Raw genomic sequence first — 22,126 nt, forward strand, 5'->3', positions numbered from 1 at the left:
ACGAAAGACGGACCCTTAGACATTCAGAACACACCTGGAGAAGTCATCCCTCCTCCGAAAACCTGACTCTACTTAGAGCCAACAGAACCCTTTACAAAAAACATATCTTCAATGAGAAAGCAACCTTTCTCCGGTCTCAACTTGACCAGGCTAAGAACCGTCCCAGAGTACTATTTAACATTGTTAAAAACAAACTTCCTCTGGCCCTCCTAAACTTAAAGCCTCAGTGGAAAGATGTGAAGAAATTGCCAGTTTCTTCTCTAATAAAGTCAACACCATTGAACTATCCTTATCTTCCCCTCCTCTCTCTCTCCATCCTCCCTCTCCCCAATTCACCATCCCAAATATCCCTAACTCACCGTCTTCGACTGCCACTCCTTCTCCCTACCGACTACCGCCGTCCAACCAACTCTCCCTCCCTAGCACCGCCAGTTCTCTTACTTCCTCCATCCTCCAGCTACACGACCCCGCCCAACCCCTACTTACTAGCACCCAGTCTGCTTCTTCTATGACTAATACCCCTCCTAAAAACAATGCTTCATGGAGCACTTTTAATCCTATTTCTGAAACCAATATAATCAATATCATCTCTAAACTCAAACCATCGTCTCATTCCAATGACCCCCTCCCCACCCATTTAGTTAAAGAACTCAAACATATCATTGCCCCTATTTGGTCCGATATCATCAACTCCTCACTCTCTTCCGGTTGCGTTCCTGCCTCCCTTCAGCTTGGCCAAATATCCCCCATTCTAAAAAAACCCTCTGCCGACCCTAATGATCTGAACAATCTGCGCCCTATCTCTAACCTTCCCTTCCTCTCTAAAGCCCTAGAAAAATGTGTTCTGTCCCAACTAGATAACCATTTCTCCTCTTTCAATTTACTCGACACTTTCCAATCTGGGTTTAGAAAGGGATGCAGCACAGAAACAGCGATGCTCAATATAACTGATGACATTTATCGCTCTCTTGACAAAGGCGAATCCTCACTACTTATCCTCCTGGATCTCTCATCTGCCTTCGATACGGTACACCATCCCACCTTGCTGAAAACCCTTAAGGATCGCTTTGGTTTTGAAGGCATTGTACTCAAATGTGTGGTAGGTAATAATGGGGTAAGCCCTTACCTCATCGACCTGGGTCAGTGCAATGTTATATAAAAGGGGTGGTCGATTACGAAACAGTTAAGCATCTCATTACTTAAGAAGAAAGGTACATCAACCAAGTAAATATCATTTAGATTGCATTTAATCCAACTCATTGCAGTGATTTGCTGCAGTTACACATATATTATATTTCAAATTCATACAATACATGGTAAATTACGCTTAATTCTTAAATTAGTGCTCGGTGATTGTCAGATAAAGAAAGGGATTTGAGGGAGGGTAGGGTGTGTTTGGAAAAGAATGAGGGACAAAGAAAAGGAATTGTGTCCTATAAACAATTCAGTCTTATTCAGCAAAACATTTCCAGTCATGTTACAGATCACAGTGTGTTCCCACGGTGTACACTATACACATGAATTGAATTTGGCTAATTTCCGGTAGGATGTGTATGTGTAGGTCATGATGTCGACGTTTCGACCCCCAAGTTAAGGGCAGGTGAGTCCTCAGTTTGGGGTCTTCCTCAGGACAGTTAAAAACAGTGACAGTGAGCACCTAGGAAAACAGAAATGTGTATCACTAGATGTAATCAATTGAAATCTAAAAAACGGGGCCAAAATTGAAGATGTACCTACATGTGCAGGCGAACGAGGGGAAACCCGTCTGAGTTGGGGCTCGCGCCTGTGTCGTAGTTCTCTGAAGGAAATAGATTTCGGTTAGGAAGGATAATACGGGCAGGTCCTGATGACTTATACCAAGCAGATAAAACACGACTTACTCAGTTCGCCCGTTCTGTGAAGAACCAATGACGTGAATGGCGATACTAGGACCGGTCAAGCTGTGGGTGAGGCAAACGTCCTACATCCACCGGGCGGTCCAGTTCAGCGTGTAGATGAGTTACACAATCTGGAAAAACATAGAGAAGTTGTATTCCTAGGTATGACAACTCTATGTGGTAAACTAGATTCAGAGGGGGTGGTGGAGGTCGAGGGTGTGTCCATGAAATGGGGGCCCAAAGACCTGCCGGTCGTACGCATATCAATACCCGGCCATGGGGGAAATAAGAGGGGCAACCCTCCCATGCGGTTTGTAAAGAAACAATACGGGACAACATACATTAATGGTCGGTCTCCGAAAGTGGAGGACATATGGGGATCCCTAATCTCTCCCGGGCGTGATGGCCCATGTTGGTGTGAGAGAACAGAAGATTACGGTGGTATATTGCCAGAAAAAGTCGCGCTGTCTGGGTAAGCCAGGGTTGTGAGCGTAACTCCTCGATGTTTAATCAATTCTGACCTAGTGCATTCACAGGATTTCAAAGTTAGGGTAAAGTATCCTACATAACTATAGGGGTCGCGCAGCCTGAGACAGTCAGGGCCGAGAGCGCTTATCCTCGGGGTGTAGTTATTCTAACCTGGTGAGTTCGCAAATACAGCGCGGAGCGAGCATACCTGCGTGACCGCTGCCGAATCGTCCACAGTGACAGCTCGCAGGTGCCCGTCAACCTGTAGATGTAACAGGCGTATCTAAGGCGCGTCTCCAAGGGGCGTGCCAGAGCACCTCGCGGTGCCGCCGCTGGCTGCTGCGCGGCTAGTGGAATGTGTGGGGCGCATGCGCCGACCTTGAGACACTGAAAACCCTCGAGAGGTCTCTCTGAAATACTAAAACGTAACACAGACCCAGAAAGAGAGGATAAATCGGGATCCTCTTGTGTCACCTGGCTCATTGGGCATAGATACTGAGAAAGAAACTGTAGATGTGTTACAGGACCCCGACTAATAAAATATAAGTATGCGTGTTCATGCATATGTCTATGGCAAACCTCAACAAGGGAGATGATGAGGTACGTGGTTCTCTAAGTGTGGATCACTCATATACGTACACATCCCACATTGCTTTAGCGTCACCATACGTATGCAGATGTAGAGTTCAACAGAGGGTCCCTGTCCTGGATATTGCATACTCAATCATTGGACGATAATGCACATGGTTCTCTAAAATGGGTTCACTTATATGTACACATCCCGTATCGCTTTATCGTCAACAATTGTGTGCAGAGGTACAGTTCAACAGAGTGCCCCTGCCCTGGAAATTGAACATATAGATGTACATATCCCGCATTGTATTATAGTCAACAATATTGATACAATTATACAATTCAACCCAGTGTCCCTGTACTGGATATACCACCATTTTGTTATGACATCTTACTGGTCGGGTACCAGTCCAGCCAATTGAGAGTAAGTGGCATCAAGTTCATTCAGGCCATTGTCAACAGTGTCCAGAGTGTACATCCATTTACACTCCCTCACATTTAGCAGTGAATTCAGATTACCCCCCCTGGGACCCACAGTGATTTTCTCAATCACCAACCATTTGAAGGATTCAGGGGCGTGTGATTTTGACGTGAAGTGTTCCACCAGAGGGGAGCCCGGTGTCTGACACCTAATCCTGCTACAGTGTTGTAAGATACGCTTTTTCACATGTTGTTTGGTTTGTCCGATGTATACCAGATCACAAGGACATATGATGGCGTAGATAACGTCACTTGTGTTACAGTTAGTCATTGTTTTCAAGGTCACTGTGTTGTTACGATAGTTCCAAACCTTGGTTTCCATTGCCTGTGGGCACGCTTTGCACTTCGTGCATTTGAAATGGCCAACCACTTGGGGAAGGTTCCATATGCTTTGCAGAGTGGGAGGTGCCGGGGTTCCTAGGTAAGACGAGACCACTTTATCCCTGATGTTTTTAGCTTTCTTGAACGCATGCATCGGCAGTTGTTCATGGTCGATCACATCCGATACCATAGGCCAGTGTTTGTTGACCGTCTTCTTAATCAGGTTACTCTTCGTGCAAAAAGTAGTAACGCAGATGATCCTTTCGGAGTCCACGGGACGTTCTCTAGGCTTCAAAAGTTCCTCCCTTGGGCTGTACCAGGCTCTCTTTCTTGCTCTTGTCACCAGTCGTCTTGGGTAGCCTCTTTCCATTAGTCTCCTGATCAGAAGGTCAGATTCTAGGAAGTAGTCTTCTTTAAGTGAACAGTTCCTCCTTATCCGGAGAAACTGACCAAACGGTAGATTATCCCGTAGGCTTCTAGTATGGTGACTTGTGTATCGTAGTAGGCTGTTCCGTTCAGTGGGTTTTCGGAAGAGGGTTGTGTGGAGGCGACCATTCTGGACCTTGATACTGATGTCTAAGAAATCTACTGAGGTCCTACTCATGTTCATGGTGAACTGAATGTCCTTAGACTGGTTATTCAGCCATGTGAAGAATCCATTGAGATCATCTATACTCCCGGTCCATAGCATCAGCACATCATCAATGTACCTCCTCCACATCCAAATGTTGGATTCAAATGGATTAGTCCCGGTGAGGATATGGTCTCCTTCAAATTCCGCCATATACAGTATTGCTAAGTCCGGGGCAAATGCAGCCCCCATCGCCACTCCCTTACTCTGGAAGAAGAATTCATCCTGAAAGATGAAGAAATTCTTCTTCATCGCCACCTCCAGGAGTTGAATGATGAAATCCGTTGGTACCTGGGTTGGTTGGGTTCTCCTGTCCAATGCCTTTCTCATGGTTTCCAGAGCCGGATCCTGAGGAATGCTCGTATATAATGAGACAATGTCTAATGTCACCATTATTTGTTTATCCTGATCAAAGGCAATTTCATCCACTTGGTTAATGATCTGCATGGTGTCTCTGACATAGGTGGCAGTCCCAGTTGCTAGGGGTTTCAAAAAAGTATCTATGTATTTACATAGAGGTTCCAGAAGGGAACCGCAGCCCGATACAATGGGGCGTCCCGGTGGTTTGGTCATGTCCTTATGTATCTTAGGCAGCGTGTAGATCGTCGGTGTTCTGGGTTGTGCGACGTTCAGGTACTCATATTCTTTCTGGCTCAGGAATCCCTCTTCACGGCCTTTACCTGTGATCTCTTGGATCAGTCTCCTAATCTCCCTGGTAGGGTCGGCGTTGGTTGCAGTATAGCTCACTCCATCCCGGAGTTGTGTATAGATCTCTTCTTTGTAATTCTGGACATCTTGGAGGACTATCGCCCCTCCTTTGTCCGCAGGTTTGATTACCAGTAGTTTATTGTTACTTAAATTATCCAGTGCTTGTCTTTCACCTTGAGTGATGTTATGTTTGACATAGGTACGTGTTGTGCAAATGTCCATCACTTCTCGCATCACCATGTTCTCATAGGCAAGGATCCGATGTGGTGTCTGGTGGGTTCTGGGAGTGAAGGTCGAGGGCGGTCGTAGTCCGGTTACTGAGTTGGTAGTTGGAGTGGGAGAGTGCAGGAAGAAGTGCTTAAGCCTGATTTTCCGAAAGAAACGGGTCAGTTCCGATCTTATGTTAAAGTGGTTCGGGTGGGACGTTGGTACAAAAGATAGTCCTTTATTCAACACACTTGTCTCCTCCGGAGTGAGAACATGCTGAGAGAGGTTGACAATAGGGCTTGATTGACTCACCACTTGTAAGTCTTGCGTCTCGTGCTGATCTCTCCGTGGGGCTCTGGTTGGAAGCGGACTTGTTTCTGTGGGTTCTCTGGACGCTGGGTAGTGCCCCCTCTGGCTCGGGTTGGCCAAGATTGGCCTCTGCCTCTGTTCTGGTAATTTCCTCGTCCCCGAGGTGGTCGCCATTGATTCCCCCCTAAAAAAGGGTGCCATTCTGGTTGGGGTTGGTACCATTGATCCTGATAGCTGTCGAAAGTCGGGGGGCCGGAAGTTCCTGAGTCACTGCCTGAGCTGTAGGACGAGTCTGAGAAGTTGGTAAACTTCCGTCTACCCCTGTAGCCACCTCTACCCCTGTTGGTGAACCTGCCTTGGGTGTCTTGATTATAATAGTCCTCTGCTAGATAAGGGTAGGTCTTCTTCTTATCGTAGTTCGCGATGTCTTTGTTAAGTTTATCCAATTTTTTGGATTGGGTTTCAATGTCAAATGTGTCCAGAGTTTTCTCCAGTTTCTCGAGAGTGTCTCTCGCGTTGGTAAATGCACTATGACTTTTGATCTCAGCCTTGAGCGTGTCAATTTCCTTCATGAGAGTTTCAACCTGTGTCTTGGCTGTCTCAATGCCCAGCACCATCCAGTGGCGCGAGCATGTGTTAGCTACGAAACTAAATCCCTCCTTGAACTTGGGATCGTCCACAAATATTGCCGGTTCGTTTTTAACCTGGAGTCCAGTGGGTATAATATTGGCTTGTAGATATTGAGTCAGTGCAAATCCATGCAGTCTGGTACGGACCAATTTCTTCTCCAGTCTTTCCAGTTTAACAATCTTCTCGTTGAGTGATTGATCTAGCAGTATGGTCTTATTTGATAGAAATGCCTGCCCCGTCTCTCCTTCCAGGAGGTTTTGAATATACTCTTCAGTATACGTTAGGGTTTCACGGTCACTCATGATATACCCTGATTAATTAATTTACAGATTGGAACCCTCGCAGATAGATATCTGCTCTAAAGAGTGGTAGGTAATAATGGGGTAAGCCCTTACCTCATCGACCTGGGTCAGTGCAATGTTATATAAAAGGGGTGGTCGATTACGAAACAGTTAAGCATCTCATTACTTAAGAAGAAAGGTACATCAACCAAGTAAATATCATTTAGATTGCATTTAATCCAACTCATTGCAGTGATTTGCTGCAGTTACACATATATTATATTTCAAATTCATACAATACATGGTAAATTACGCTTAATTCTTAAATTAGTGCTCGGTGATTGTCAGATAAAGAAAGGGATTTGAGGGAGGGTAGGGTGTGTTTGGAAAAGAATGAGGGACAAAGAAAAGGAATTGTGTCCTATAAACAATTCAGTCTTATTCAGCAAAACATTTCCAGTCATGTTACAGATCACAGTGTGTTCCCACGGTGTACACTATACACATGAATTGAATTTGGCTAATTTCCGGTAGGATGTGTATGTGTAGGTCATGATGTCGACGTTTCGACCCCCAAGTTAAGGGCAGGTGAGTCCTCAGTTTGGGGTCTTCCTCAGGACAGTTAAAAACAGTGACAGTGAGCACCTAGGAAAACAGAAATGTGTATCACTAGATATAATCAATTGAAATCTAAAAAACGGGGCCAAAATTGAAGATGTACCTACATGTGCAGGCGAACGAGGGGAAACCCGTCTGAGTTGGGGCTCGCGCCTGTGTCGTAGTTCTCTGAAGGAAATAGATTTCGGTTAGGAAGGATAATACGGGCAGGTCCTGATGACTTATACCAAGCAGATAAAACACGACTTACTCAGTTCGCCCGTTCTGTGAAGAACCAATGACGTGAATGGCGATACTAGGACCGGTCAAGCTGTGGGTGAGGCAAACGTCCTACATCCACCGGGCGGTCCAGTTCAGCGTGTAGATGAGTTACACAATCTGGAAAAACATAGAGAAGTTGTATTCCTAGGTATGACAACTCTATGTGGTAAACTAGATTCAGAGGGGGTGGTGGAGGTCGAGGGTGTGTCCATGAAATGGGGGCCCAAAGACCTGCCGGTCGTACGCATATCAATACCCGGCCATGGGGGAAATAAGAGGGGCAACCCTCCCATGCGGTTTGTAAAGAAACAATACGGGACAACATACATTAATGGTCGGTCTCCGAAAGTGGAGGACATATGGGGATCCCTAATCTCTCCCGGGCGTGATGGCCCATGTTGGTGTGAGAGAACAGAAGATTACGGTGGTATATTGCCAGAAAAAGTCGCGCTGTCTGGGTAAGCCAGGGTTGTGAGCGTAACTCCTCGATGTTTAATCAATTCTGACCTAGTGCATTCACAGGATTTCAAAGTTAGGGTAAAGTATCCTACATAACTATAGGGGTCGCGCAGCCTGAGACAGTCAGGGCCGAGAGCGCTTATCCTCGGGGTGTAGTTATTCTAACCTGGTGAGTTCGCAAATACAGCGCGGAGCGAGCATACCTGCGTGACCGCTGCCGAATCGTCCACAGTGACAGCTCGCAGGCGCCCGTCAACCTGTAGATGTAACAGGCGTATCTAAGGCGCGTCTCCAAGGGGCGTGCCAGAGCACCTCGCGGTGCCGCCGCTGGCTGCTGCGCGGCTAGTGGAATGTGTGGGGCGCATGCGCCGACCTTGAGACACTGAAAACCCTCGAGAGGTCTCTCTGAAATACTAAAACGTAACACAGACCCAGAAAGAGAGGATAAATCGGGATCCTCTTGTGTCACCTGGCTCATTGGGCATAGATACTGAGAAAGAAACTGTAGATGTGTTACAGGACCCCGACTAATAAAATATAAGTATGCGTGTTCATGCATATGTCTATGGCAAACCTCAACAAGGGAGATGATGAGGTACGTGGTTCTCTAAGTGTGGATCACTCATATACGTACACATCCCACATTGCTTTAGCGTCACCATACGTATGCAGATGTAGAGTTCAACAGAGGGTCCCTGTCCTGGATATTGCATACTCAATCATTGGACGATAATGCACATGGTTCTCTAAAATGGGTTCACTTATATGTACACATCCCGTATCGCTTTATCGTCAACAATTGTGTGCAGAGGTACAGTTCAACAGAGTGCCCCTGCCCTGGAAATTGAACATATAGATGTACATATCCCGCATTGTATTATAGTCAACAATATTGATACAATTATACAATTCAACCCAGTGTCCCTGTACTGGATATACCACCATTTTGTTATGACATCTTACTGGTCGGGTACCAGTCCAGCCAATTGAGAGTAAGTGGCATCAAGTTCATTCAGGCCATTGTCAACAGTGTCCAGAGTGTACATCCATTTACACTCGATGAGGTAAGGGCTTACCCCATTATTACCTACCACTCTTTAGAGCAGATATCTATCTGCGAGGGTTCCAATCTGTAAATTAATTAATCAGGGTATATCATGAGTGACCGTGAAACCCTAACGTATACTGAAGAGTATATTCAAAACCTCCTGGAAGGAGAGACGGGGCAGGCATTTCTATCAAATAAGACCATACTGCTAGATCAATCACTCAACGAGAAGATTGTTAAACTGGAAAGACTGGAGAAGAAATTGGTCCGTACCAGACTGCATGGATTTGCACTGACTCAATATCTACAAGCCAATATTATACCCACTGGACTCCAGGTTAAAAACGAACCGGCAATATTTGTGGACGATCCCAAGTTCAAGGAGGGATTTAGTTTCGTAGCTAACACATGCTCGCGCCACTGGATGGTGCTGGGCATTGAGACAGCCAAGACACAGGTTGAAACTCTCATGAAGGAAATTGACACGCTCAAGGCTGAGATCAAAAGTCATAGTGCATTTACCAACGCGAGAGACACTCTCGAGAAACTGGAGAAAACTCTGGACACATTTGACATTGAAACCCAATCCAAAAAATTGGATAAACTTAACAAAGACATCGCGAACTACGATAAGAAGAAGACCTACCCTTATCTAGCAGAGGACTATTATAATCAAGACACCCAAGGCAGGTTCACCAACAGGGGTAGAGGTGGCTACAGGGGTAGACGGAAGTTTACCAACTTCTCAGACTCGTCCTACAGCTCAGGCAGTGACTCAGGAACTTCCGGCCCCCCGACTTTCGACAGCTATCAGGATCAATGGTACCAACCCCAACCAGAATGGCACCCTTTTTTAGGGGGGAATCAATGGCGACCACCTCGGGGACGAGGAAATTACCAGAACAGAGGCAGAGGCCAATCTTGGCCAACCCGAGCCAGAGGGGGCACTACCCAGCGTCCAGAGAACCCACAGAAACAAGTCCGCTTCCAACCAGAGCCCCACGGAGAGATCAGCACGAGACACAAGACTTACAAGTGGTGAGTCAATCAAGCCCTATTGTCAACCTCTCTCAGCATGTTCTCACTCCGGAGGAGACAAGTGTGTTGAATAAAGGACTATCTTTTGTACCAACGTCCCACCCGAACCACTTTAACATAAGATCGGAACTGACCCGTTTCTTTCGGAAAATCAGGCTTAAGCACTTCTTCCTGCACTCTCCCACTCCAACTACCAACTCAGTAACCGGACTACGACCGCCCTCGACCTTCACTCCCAGAACCCACCAGACACCACATCGGATCCTTGCCTATGAGAACATGGTGATGCGAGAAGTGATGGACATTTGCACAACACGTACCTATGTCAAACATAACATCACTCAAGGTGAAAGACAAGCACTGGATAATTTAAGTAACAATAAACTACTGGTAATCAAACCTGCGGACAAAGGAGGGGCGATAGTCCTCCAAGATGTCCAGAATTACAAAGAAGAGATCTATACACAACTCCGGGATGGAGTGAGCTATACTGCAACCAACGCCGACCCTACCAGGGAGATTAGGAGACTGATCCAAGAGATCACAGGTAAAGGCCGTGAAGAGGGATTCCTGAGCCAGAAAGAATATGAGTACCTGAACGTCGCACAACCCAGAACACCGACGATCTACACGCTGCCTAAGATACATAAGGACATGACCAAACCACCGGGACGCCCCATTGTATCGGGCTGCGGTTCCCTTCTGGAACCTCTATGTAAATACATAGATACTTTTTTGAAACCCCTAGCAACTGGGACTGCCACCTATGTCAGAGACACCATGCAGATCATTAACCAAGTGGATGAAATTGCCTTTGATCAGGATAAACAAATAATGGTGACATTAGACATTGTCTCATTATATACGAGCATTCCTCAGGATCCGGCTCTGGAAACCATGAGAAAGGCATTGGACAGGAGAACCCAACCAACCCAGGTACCAACGGATTTCATCATTCAACTCCTGGAGGTGGCGATGAAGAAGAATTTCTTCATCTTTCAGGATGAATTCTTCTTCCAGAGTAAGGGAGTGGCGATGGGGGCTGCATTTGCCCCGGACTTAGCAATACTGTATATGGCGGAATTTGAAGGAGACCATATCCTCACCGGGACTAATCCATTTGAATCCAACATTTGGATGTGGAGGAGGTACATTGATGATGTGCTGATGCTATGGACCGGGAGTATAGATGATCTCAATGGATTCTTCACATGGCTGAATAACCAGTCTAAGGACATTCAGTTCACCATGAACATGAGTAGGACCTCAGTAGATTTCTTAGACATCAGTATCAAGGTCCAGAATGGTCGCCTCCACACAACCCTCTTCCGAAAACCCACTGAACGGAACAGCCTACTACGATACACAAGTCACCATACTAGAAGCCTACGGGATAATCTACCGTTTGGTCAGTTTCTCCGGATAAGGAGGAACTGTTCACTTAAAGAAGACTACTTCCTAGAATCTGACCTTCTGATCAGGAGACTAATGGAAAGAGGCTACCCAAGACGACTGGTGACAAGAGCAAGAAAGAGAGCCTGGTACAGCCCAAGGGAGGAACTTTTGAAGCCTAGAGAACGTCCCGTGGACTCCGAAAGGATCATCTGCGTTACTACTTTTTGCACGAAGAGTAACCTGATTAAGAAGACGGTCAACAAACACTGGCCTATGGTATCGGATGTGATCGACCATGAACAACTGCCGATGCATGCGTTCAAGAAAGCTAAAAACATCAGGGATAAAGTGGTCTCGTCTTACCTAGGAACCCCGGCACCTCCCACTCTGCAAAGCATATGGAACCTTCCCCAAGTGGTTGGCCATTTCAAATGCACGAAGTGCAAAGCGTGCCCACAGGCAATGGAAACCAAGGTTTGGAACTATCGTAACAACACAGTGACCTTGAAAACAATGACTAACTGTAACACAAGTGACGTTATCTACGCCATCATATGTCCTTGTGATCTGGTATACATCGGACAAACCAAACAACATGTGAAAAAGCGTATCTTACAACACTGTAGCAGGATTAGGTGTCAGACACCGGGCTCCCCTCTGGTGGAACACTTCACGTCAAAATCACACGCCCCTGAATCCTTCAAATGGTTGGTGATTGAGAAAATCACTGTGGGTCCCAGGGGGGGTAATCTGAATTCACTGCTAAATGTGAGGGAGTGTAAATGGATGTACACTCTGGACACTGTTGACAATGGCCTGAATGAACTTGATGCCACTTACTCTCAATTGGCTGGACTGGTACCCGACCAGTAAGATGTCATAACAAAATGGTGGTATATCCAGTACAGGGACACTGGGTTGAATTGTATAATTGTATCAATATTGTTGACTATAATACAATGCGGGATATGTACATCTATATGTTCAATTTCCAGGGCAGGGGCACTCTGTTGAACTGTACCTCTGCACACAATTGTTGACGATAAAGCGATACGGGATGTGTACATATAAGTGAACCCATTTTAGAGAACCATGTGCATTATCGTCCAATGATTGAGTATGCAATATCCAGGACAGGGACCCTCTGTTGAACTCTACATCTGCATACGTATGGTGACGCTAAAGCAATGTGGGATGTGTACGTATATGAGTGATCCACACTTAGAGAACCACGTACCTCATCATCTCCCTTGTTGAGGTTTGCCATAGACATATGCATGAACACGCATACTTATATTTTATTAGTCGGGGTCCTGTAACACATCTACAGTTTCTTTCTCAGTATCTATGCCCAATGAGCCAGGTGACACAAGAGGATCCCGATTTATCCTCTCTTTCTGGGTCTGTGTTACGTTTTAGTATTTCAGAGAGACCTCTCGAGGGTTTTCAGTGTCTCAAGGTCGGCGCATGCGCCCCACACATTCCACTAGCCGCGCAGCAGCCAGCGGCGGCACCGCGAGGTGCTCTGGCACGCCCCTTGGAGACGCGCCTTAGATACGCCTGTTACATCTACAGGTTGACGGGCGCCTGCGAGCTGTCACTGTGGACGATTCGGCAGCGGTCACGCAGGTATGCTCGCTCCGCGCTGTATTTGCGAACTCACCAGGTTAGAATAACTACACCCCGAGGATAAGCGCTCTCGGCCCTGACTGTCTCAGGCTGCGCGACCCCTATAGTTATGTAGGATACTTTACCCTAACTTTGAAATCCTGTGAATGCACTAGGTCAGAATTGATTAAACATCGAGGAGTTACGCTCACAACCCTGGCTTACCCAGACAGCGCGACTTTTTCTGGCAATATACCACCGTAATCTTCTGTTCTCTCACACCAACATGGGCCATCACGCCCGGGAGAGATTAGGGATCCCCATATGTCCTCCACTTTCGGAGACCGACCATTAATGTATGTTGTCCCGTATTGTTTCTTTACAAACCGCATGGGAGGGTTGCCCCTCTTATTTCCCCCATGGCCGGGTATTGATATGCGTACGACCGGCAGGTCTTTGGGCCCCCATTTCATGGACACACCCTCGACCTCCACCACCCCCTCTGAATCTAGTTTACCACATAGAGTTGTCATACCTAGGAATACAACTTCTCTATGTTTTTCCAGATTGTGTAACTCATCTACACGCTGAACTGGACCGCCCGGTGGATGTAGGACGTTTGCCTCACCCACAGCTTGACCGGTCCTAGTATCGCCATTCACGTCATTGGTTCTTCACAGAACGGGCGAACTGAGTAAGTCGTGTTTTATCTGCTTGGTATAAGTCATCAGGACCTGCCCGTATTATCCTTCCTAACCGAAATCTATTTCCTTCAGAGAACTACGACACAGGCGCGAGCCCCAACTCAGACGGGTTTCCCCTCGTTCGCCTGCACATGTAGGTACATCTTCAATTTTGGCCCCGTTTTTTAGATTTCAATTGATTACATCTAGTGATACACATTTCTGTTTTCCTAGGTGCTCACTGTCACTGTTTTTAACTGTCCTGAGGAAGACCCCAAACTGAGGACTCACCTGCCCTTAACTTGGGGGTCGAAACGTCGACATCATGACCTACACATACACATCCTACCGGAAATTAGCCAAATTCAATTCATGTGTATAGTGTACACCGTGGGAACACACTGTGATCTGTAACATGACTGGAAATGTTTTGCTGAATAAGACTGAATTGTTTATAGGACACAATTCCTTTTCTTTGTCCCTCATTCTTTTCCAAACACACCCTACCCTCCCTCAAATCCCTTTCTTTATCTGACAATCACCGAGCACTAATTTAAGAATTAAGCGTAATTTACCATGTATTGTATGAATTTGAAATATAATATATGTGTAACTGCAGCAAATCACTGCAATGAGTTGGATTAAATGCAATCTAAATGATATTTACTTGGTTGATGTACCTTTCTTCTTAAGTAATGAGATGCTTAACTGTTTCGTAATCATTGTACTCAAATGGTTCACCTCCTTCCCCCAGAATAGATCTCAGCAAATTAAGCTAAGTCACTGAATATCCAAACCCCAACCTATCACTCTCGGGGTCCCCCAAGGGTCTATCCTCTCTCCAACACTTTTCAACCTCTTCATGGAACCCCTCACTCTCATTCTTAAAGAAGCCAAAATCAGTTACCACCTCTATGCCGACGATACACAACTATACTACACAATTAAATCGCACAATGACATCCTTCACCTCAATGACACTTTGTTGAAAATCCAAGCCTGGTTCCACCTTAATCATCTTAAACTGAATCCTAAAAAAAACGAAATCATCCTTTTCACCCCAAAACACAACTCCCTCCCCATTCAACTCTGGATGAAAGACATCAATGCTCTTAATTGCCCCCTCTCCACCTCCAATTCTATCAAATCCCTTGGTATCAGTATTGATCAGAACCTTACTCTCATCCCCCACATTAAAAACACGGCGAAAAGTGCTCTTTTCACCCTGCACCACCTCAAAAAATTAAACCTTTCATTCCTGCTGATGATTTCAAAATCGTTGTTCAATCTCTTGTCCTATCCAGGATTGACTATGGTAACGCCACTCTGGCCGGCATCCCCAAAGCACACCTGGCACCTAATAAATCTGTCCTCAACTTAGACGCTAGACTGATCGCTGACTTTAGAAAATTTGACCACATTTCCCCTGTCCTCAAAAATCTTAACTGGCTCCCAATTGAAGGTCGATCCACATACAAGATAGCCTGCATTACACACAAAGCTCTTCACCAAGACACCCCCTCTTACCTTTCAAACAAACTACATGAAGCAGGGAGTACTAGATCCTTGAGAAGTACCAACTCCCTTGTCCTTATCCCTCCTAAAATCAAATGTAAAAAGACCCAATCTTGTGCATTCTTAGGCAATGCACCTACAATCTGGAACTCTCTTCCCAAAGTCCTTCGCTGCAACCCCTCCTACCCTCTCTTCAAAAAAAGACTCAAATTACTTCTCCTCAATAAATACTGGGGATCCTAATCTGTATATATCCTGAATCCTACTTAACACCCCCATCTCTATGCTCAACTCTCCCTTTATCTCCTCTTTCCCGCTCTCCTGACCCCACTACTTACCTAACTTGTTTATTCTCTTTCTTTCTTTTTCCACTTTAATTTATTTTAATGTTCATGTACACTCGAAAACTTTATATTGTACTTAATATGTACCTGTTTATGTAAAGCGCTCTGATAATCTAGGGTCCAGCAGCGCTATATAAAACCTTTTAAATAAATAAATAAATAATAAAACTGTTCTCTCAGGCTCAACCTCTGGCTGCCTACAGCTGGAGGCTGGGTCCCTTTGGTTGGCTTACTGGAGGGGCAGGTCAGGTTTGGGGCCTTTGGGTCCCATATTTGGCTGTGCCCAACAGTGTCCATCTGGGGGAGGTTCCTAACTAGGTGTACGGGAGATCCCTCAGGAGTTTTTGACATTTTCACCTTGCTTGGGCTGCTAGCTTTGGTGCCCCTAAACTGCTGATGGGGGTGTTTTATTGGACAGGGGGCCCTTTGGGGTCCACTGGCCTCCTTGACCTCTGCAGCCCTGGGCTGACTGAGGCAGGGTAGAGAGGGGCAGGTTACCTGCTTCAGACTGGGTCCCACCTTGGAAGGGTCCACTGACATCAGGGGCTCTGTCAGGCTAGGCCTGACTACCTCTGGGGCAGTTTCTTCACACGGGGTAAGATCAGTTCCCTAAGGAGGCTGATCCTTTCCTAAAGTCTGGTGGGAGGGAGATTTATCTTCCTCCTCAATGCTCTCTGTTTGTGTGGAGTGATCCATAGTTTCAGGATTCACAAAACATGAATCTGTTTGAGTTTGGGCTTATGGCCATCACAGCCCCACCAACCTTTTCAGGAGGGGACTCAGTTTGGGTATGGGCTGTTACCATCACAGCCCTGCTAACCTGTTCAGGGAAGGAATCTGCTTGAGATTGGGCTGAGACTAGCACAGCCCTACCAACCTGTTCAGGGAGGACATCTTGGATTGGGGTTGTGGCCATCACAACCCCACTAACCTTTCCATGGAGACCTACCATTTTTGAATGGGTGATTTGCTCTACCTCAACCCAGGCTGAGATCTCTAAATCATTTCCCAGTAGAAAATCTACAGGCAAGTTTGTAGACACTGCCACTCTCTTTGGGCCAGTGACACCTCCCCAGCTGAGATTTACTACTGCAATGGGATGATTTGTCTGCACTCCATCAATATTAGTAACCTGGTATGTGGCTCCAGGGAAAAGTTGCCTTGAGGGGACTAGACTCTCAGTCACCATAGTGATGCTAGCCCCTGTGTCTCTATAGGCCTCAACTTTCCGACCATTGATGAGGGGCTCCTGTCTGTACTTGCTCAAAGTGTTTGGACAAGCAGTGAAGTTGGCAAACCCCATGCCATTTTCACAGACAAGAGTAGCTGTAGTAGGGGACCTGGTTAGGCCAGAGTCCACATGAGTTCCAAAAGTAAACCCAGCCAAATTCTTGGGGGGTACTCCCACCACCTGGGGGATTACTACTAATAGTAACAGGAGGTGTTGGAGGCTTACTTGGAGGAATATTTTCCTTATTGTTATTCTTTGGGCAACTGCTATCAGTCTTCCAGTGGCCAGGCTGCTTACAGGCATGGCAATAAGGTTTCTTGACAGAGGAGGTGTTTTGGGACCCACGCCCACCATTGGAGTTTTGGGACCCTGTGGAGGACTTGTCTTTTGATTTATCCCCACCCTTCTCTTGAGTCTTGGAATTATCCGTCTTTTGGTCACCACCCTGATTCTTAGGCCTAATCCTGGTTCTGACCCATTTGTCTGCCCTCTTACCCGATTCTTGTGGAGAGGTCAGATCTGAGTCCACCAGGTGCTGGTGTAAAAGCTGTTTTTGACAATTACTAAGGATCTGCTCCCTCATAATCAGCTTATACAATCCTGTATAGTCATGTACTTTGCTGCCAAGTAACCAACCTTCCAGAGCCTTAGTAGCACAATCTACAAAATCAGTCCAGTCCTGAGTCTGAGCTTTTTGGGTATCTCTGAACAACAACCTGTATTGCTCAGTGGTTAAGCCAAACCCATCAATAAGAGCACTCTTCAGGACAGTGTAGTTTTTAGCATCCTCATGTCGAACTGTGAGGAGCTTGTCTCTTCCTTTTTCTGAAAAGGAAAGCCACAAGATTGCTGCCCACTGATCTTGGGGAACCTGCTATACCATGCAGGCTCTCTCCAGAGCAGTCATCCATTTGTGGATGTCACCCCCATCTTTGTAGGGGGACACAATCTTACACAGGTTTCTATGATCATAGGACCTGTCTTTATCCTTAGGGATATTGCTGCCACCAGTGGAATATAATCCACTTAATTTTTGCTCCCTTGCCAAAGCAAGTTTAGCTTGGGCCAGGGCTGTCTCTTCTCTCTCTATCTGAAGTTGGACAGCTTTCATCCTAGCCTCATGTTCTTTTCTCTGGAGGGGAAGTCATTCCCCTTTTCGAACCCCTTGAGGCATTAGAGAGGAGAGACTCCCTGGAAGGAGATCTTTCCCTTCTATTGCCTGGGAGAAGTCTTCTATTAGGTCTGGAGAGGTGAACCCTTTCTCCATTCCCATGTAAGCTTAGGTTAGCCTGGCTAAGCCTTCTAACCTGAACCTGCCTATCTCCCCCCTCATCTGAATTAACATCCTCATCTTCCTCCTCAGCCTCAACTTCTGGGGTGATGGTCTCATCATCTATGGGGGTGATTCCTTCTCCTGATTTACCTGAGGGGCCTGCAGTAGACTTCTCAAGATCAGCTGTCTCTAGGACCTGTATCAGGATTGGGATGGTAGGCTTATGACCCTTTTTCAGCCCTCTTGAAGTGCACAAGGCACTCAAGTCTCTGAAGCTGAGTTTTTCATAGCCGGAGGGTGCCTTGGGAAGGTCACCTACCACAGGTAGAGAACTGGGTTGTTCACCTGTGCCAGACATGACTAGTGAGGTGTGGGTGTGTGCACCTACCTACACTACGTGTTTTCCTACTAGAACCTTACTAGTGAGTTGTAGTCAGGGTGTGCTAAGCCCTTTGGTCTACAACTACTAAGTTCAGTAGAACTTAAGTATTTAAAGCTTTGTTTATATGTACCTATGGTACTTGATGTGATCTTTCAAATGATATTGTCAAAGATTACAATTGGTTAAACAACAGCAAGCTCAAATCCCAACCGCTGCACACCAATGTGAGAAGTTGGCCTGGTGTATGATGTTCACTATTCTAGTGAGCACCTTGTACCAGTCCAAACAACCCTTATGGTGAGTGGTTGTAAGTCAACCTTATAGACAAGCTATCCTAGGGGTAGCATGGACCTAAGCAGTCTTAGGCTTAACTCAAGAGGGCATGTGAAGCCAGCTGTTTTACCATATGCAATCCTTTTAATACCAAATGAAAGGACACCACACAAGTTATATATTATAAAATATATGTATTTATTACTAGAATAATCCCCTGTACTCTTTATAAGCACAGAAGCACAAGCGTTAAACAAAGAATTTCATATAACATACAAAAGTTGCACAAATATGGATAGGCCCTGGTGGCTACTAAAACCATATACTAAAATAGTGGTATAAGAACCACGTCACGAACAATGGTAAGGCCTAGGGCCTTGAGAATCGCTGGGGCTACACTGGACTAACAGAAGTTAGGACGGGAGCGGCCCACAGGATGCGGGTGCAGTGTCTACATGCACACGCGTGCACCAATGCAAGTCAATGGTGCGTAAAAGTTACAGAGTTGCAGATTTGGAAGTCTTCCAACTGGACTAGAACTAAGCCACTTAAAACTAGGATACTAGAGGTGTAAACCACTACAGGAGCACCGGAGTACTCGCGTTACCTCACCCACAGGAAGCGGGTGCATAGGTGTCAAAGTGCGTCGGGTTTCTTCGTGAAGTTCAATGGAGCCTGGAGGTAAAGATGCTGCAGGCGGCCAGGAGGGAAGAGTCCAGTTGGATCCAAGTGTGGATCGAAGATGTAGAGTACCTGAAAGCAGAGGGGACTGAGTCTGGGTCACTAGCCAGTGACCAGGATGGAACCAGGAAGGAACCAGGCAATGTTGGGCGCAATCAGGTGGTTGTTGTGAAGCTTGTCTCCGCTGCCACGTGGACCCGGGGGCAGTGACAATGACCAGGAGTCGGACACGAGCTACCCCACAAAGGCTCTCGCTGTCGGCGGTGTCGGCTTCCGGATTGGAGTCAATAGGCCTTGGCAAATGCAACCCACACAGGAATCGAAGATGGCTTCTGGATCAGATCGGCAAGATTTGATGGGCTGCTCCTTTTCAGGGGAGCAAGGGCCAGTCTGGAGCAACCAGACCAGCAGTGTAAATTTGAAGGTTCACTGTCACAGAGGCCACTAGCCAACAGGCAAGTGAACGGATAGATGCATCAAGCAGGAAAATGCAAAAGGCCCCACGCAGCACTCAGTGAGTGTGGAGAGGTGATCTTTGGTGCAAAAGCTGCTCAGGGCTGGGGCTTCTCAGTCCCCAATGTACAGCTTCAAGGGTGCCTCGGGAGCTGCACGGGAAGCACTTCACAGGCTTTCCAAGATGGCCGGTCCCACGTCTCACGTCGCCTCCACGGGTCTCAGCTTTGCTGTGGCTGTGAATCGAGCTGTAAGATGTCTGGGAATCCAGTTCTTGTTGATCTTTGTTGCTCGAGCTCCGGCGGGAGCTGCAACAAAGCAAACCATAGAGCACTTGATGGTGCCTGCTTGCACAGGGTGGTCACTCCTTGACGACAAGGGAGATTCTTCAGTCTTCTACATCGAGTAGTATGTCGAAGGGTCCAGAGTTATGTATCAAAGTTTCAGTCAGGATTATCTAAAGTCTATGGACACAGCTCCTACCTTTATTCCAATTCAAGGGGCTGGATTACCTGCTAGGTCCCTCCTATGGGTGGGACCCAGGAAGGGGGTGGTTACACCCCTTTCCCTTTGTCCAGTTTCACCCCAGAGCTGAGGCTGGAGTGCACCAGGACCGGTTTGAACTGGGCTATGCATGGGACACCTTGTGTGCCCCAGGCAGTGTCTAGTTTCACTCAGCCCTTCCTGTCTCAAGTCACTATCTCCTGTCTTGGGTGGTGTTAGCAACTCTTTGTGACAGGAAACCTTTTGTCCAGGCCTCCCTTGCTGGAGTTTCGGTCAGCAGCAGGAGGCCAGACTTGTGTCTGTGGCAGCAGCATCCATTTTGTGATGCTGAGGCTCTGGTTAGTTTTAACCGCGTTTAAGTACAGTAACATGTCTTCTCCCTCTAGAAGGGTGGAATGCTACCCTCGTCGCCAGAACTGGCGAGGGAGTAGTATTCCAAAGTGTATGACACCTTACACAACATGTTTTGATAACGCCAAACCAAAGTTAGCAATAACCGCGAGGATTATAATGCACTTAAGAGTATATGCTCTGGCAATATCATAGAACAGCTATAAGGACATGGTTCCGAAAGCTGCAGACAGCCTCAGCTCATGCTCGAGCACCATCTCACATAAAACCAAGCATTTTGCCTCCAGGATTGTTAAGGCCTGCCGTAGGAGTGACTTATAGGTGCACATGTGTCTATATGTAAAGGCAGATATAGGAACACTATACCTAAGCAAGGGGTGATTACACGACCTTGCCCCAGCTGAGTGTTCAGCCAGTTGTGTCAGTTTGGATGGCCAGCCAGGGGTGGCAAAAGATATGCTGCAGCCCCTGGTAGGCCTTGGATGCACCTATGCCCTGGGTGCCTATGGCACACTATACAGGGGCTGATAAGGTAACCCAAATCCAATTAGTTATGTACCTAGGGTACATGGAGTCCATTTTACAGAGAGAGCAGATAGCCTGGGGCCCTGATTAGCAGGGTCCCAGGCCAACTAAGTCGAAAACCAGCTAAACAAAAGGCAAAAAATCTGGGGTAACCATAGTCAGATATCCATCCTCCTACATAAATGTACTGTACAAATTCAGCAGTTAGGAAAGCAAATGAACCATATTTGTTTTGTGATTCTGAAGTGTCATGGCAACAAATATTTCAGTAAGATCAGAACAATCAAGACTCTTTACTTGGTGATGCACAAATAAGAATTCACTGAATCCCGATTTCCACACATTATCACTCTGTTGATTTTTAGTGACCATTTCAATGGGAAATGTACTATCCCTAAATAACAATGCACTATCACTCAATGCTTTATTACTTTAAAAAAATCGCCTGCCTCATGTCCATTAAAGCTAGGTGGGTCGCGAAAGTTTGGCGTACTTAAAAGTGTGTCATGGTTCTAAAATGTTTAGGAAGCACTGATTTGGACAATGTGGGAAGTATAAGCCATGCCACTTGGATGTTTCCTTCGCCCTGTCTCATAATAGGCTTGGATATTTACCTTTAGTAGTTCCAGATGGGTTATCATCTGCACACCTTGTTTACATCTCACATTCCTGCTACTCGAATGGCAGGAGTCATCCAAAGCTGGCCTTGCAGGTGCCAGTTTTCAGTATACTTTTTCCTTGTTAGCAGTTTTTCTGCTTGGGCAGGTTGTTGAGGAGAAAGGGTGAAGGATCAATGAGTGCTGTGGGCAGGGGGGGCATTACAAATGGTTGTGGGGGTCTTGCTGATTAGGCGGTGGGAGGCGACGCTCAGGCATCACTGTAGGTCATGCCTCATTTGGTGTCCATGTGGGAAGCGTGGTATGATGTAGAAATAGATGTAGAGGCTAATTTGCAGATAGGAGGACACTTCAAATCATGTGCCATGCTGAAAAAAATATG

Source organism: Lissotriton helveticus, chromosome 8 (assembly GCF_964261635.1).
Source record: "Lissotriton helveticus chromosome 8, aLisHel1.1, whole genome shotgun sequence".
Classification (NCBI taxonomy): Eukaryota; Metazoa; Chordata; class Amphibia; order Caudata; family Salamandridae; genus Lissotriton; species Lissotriton helveticus.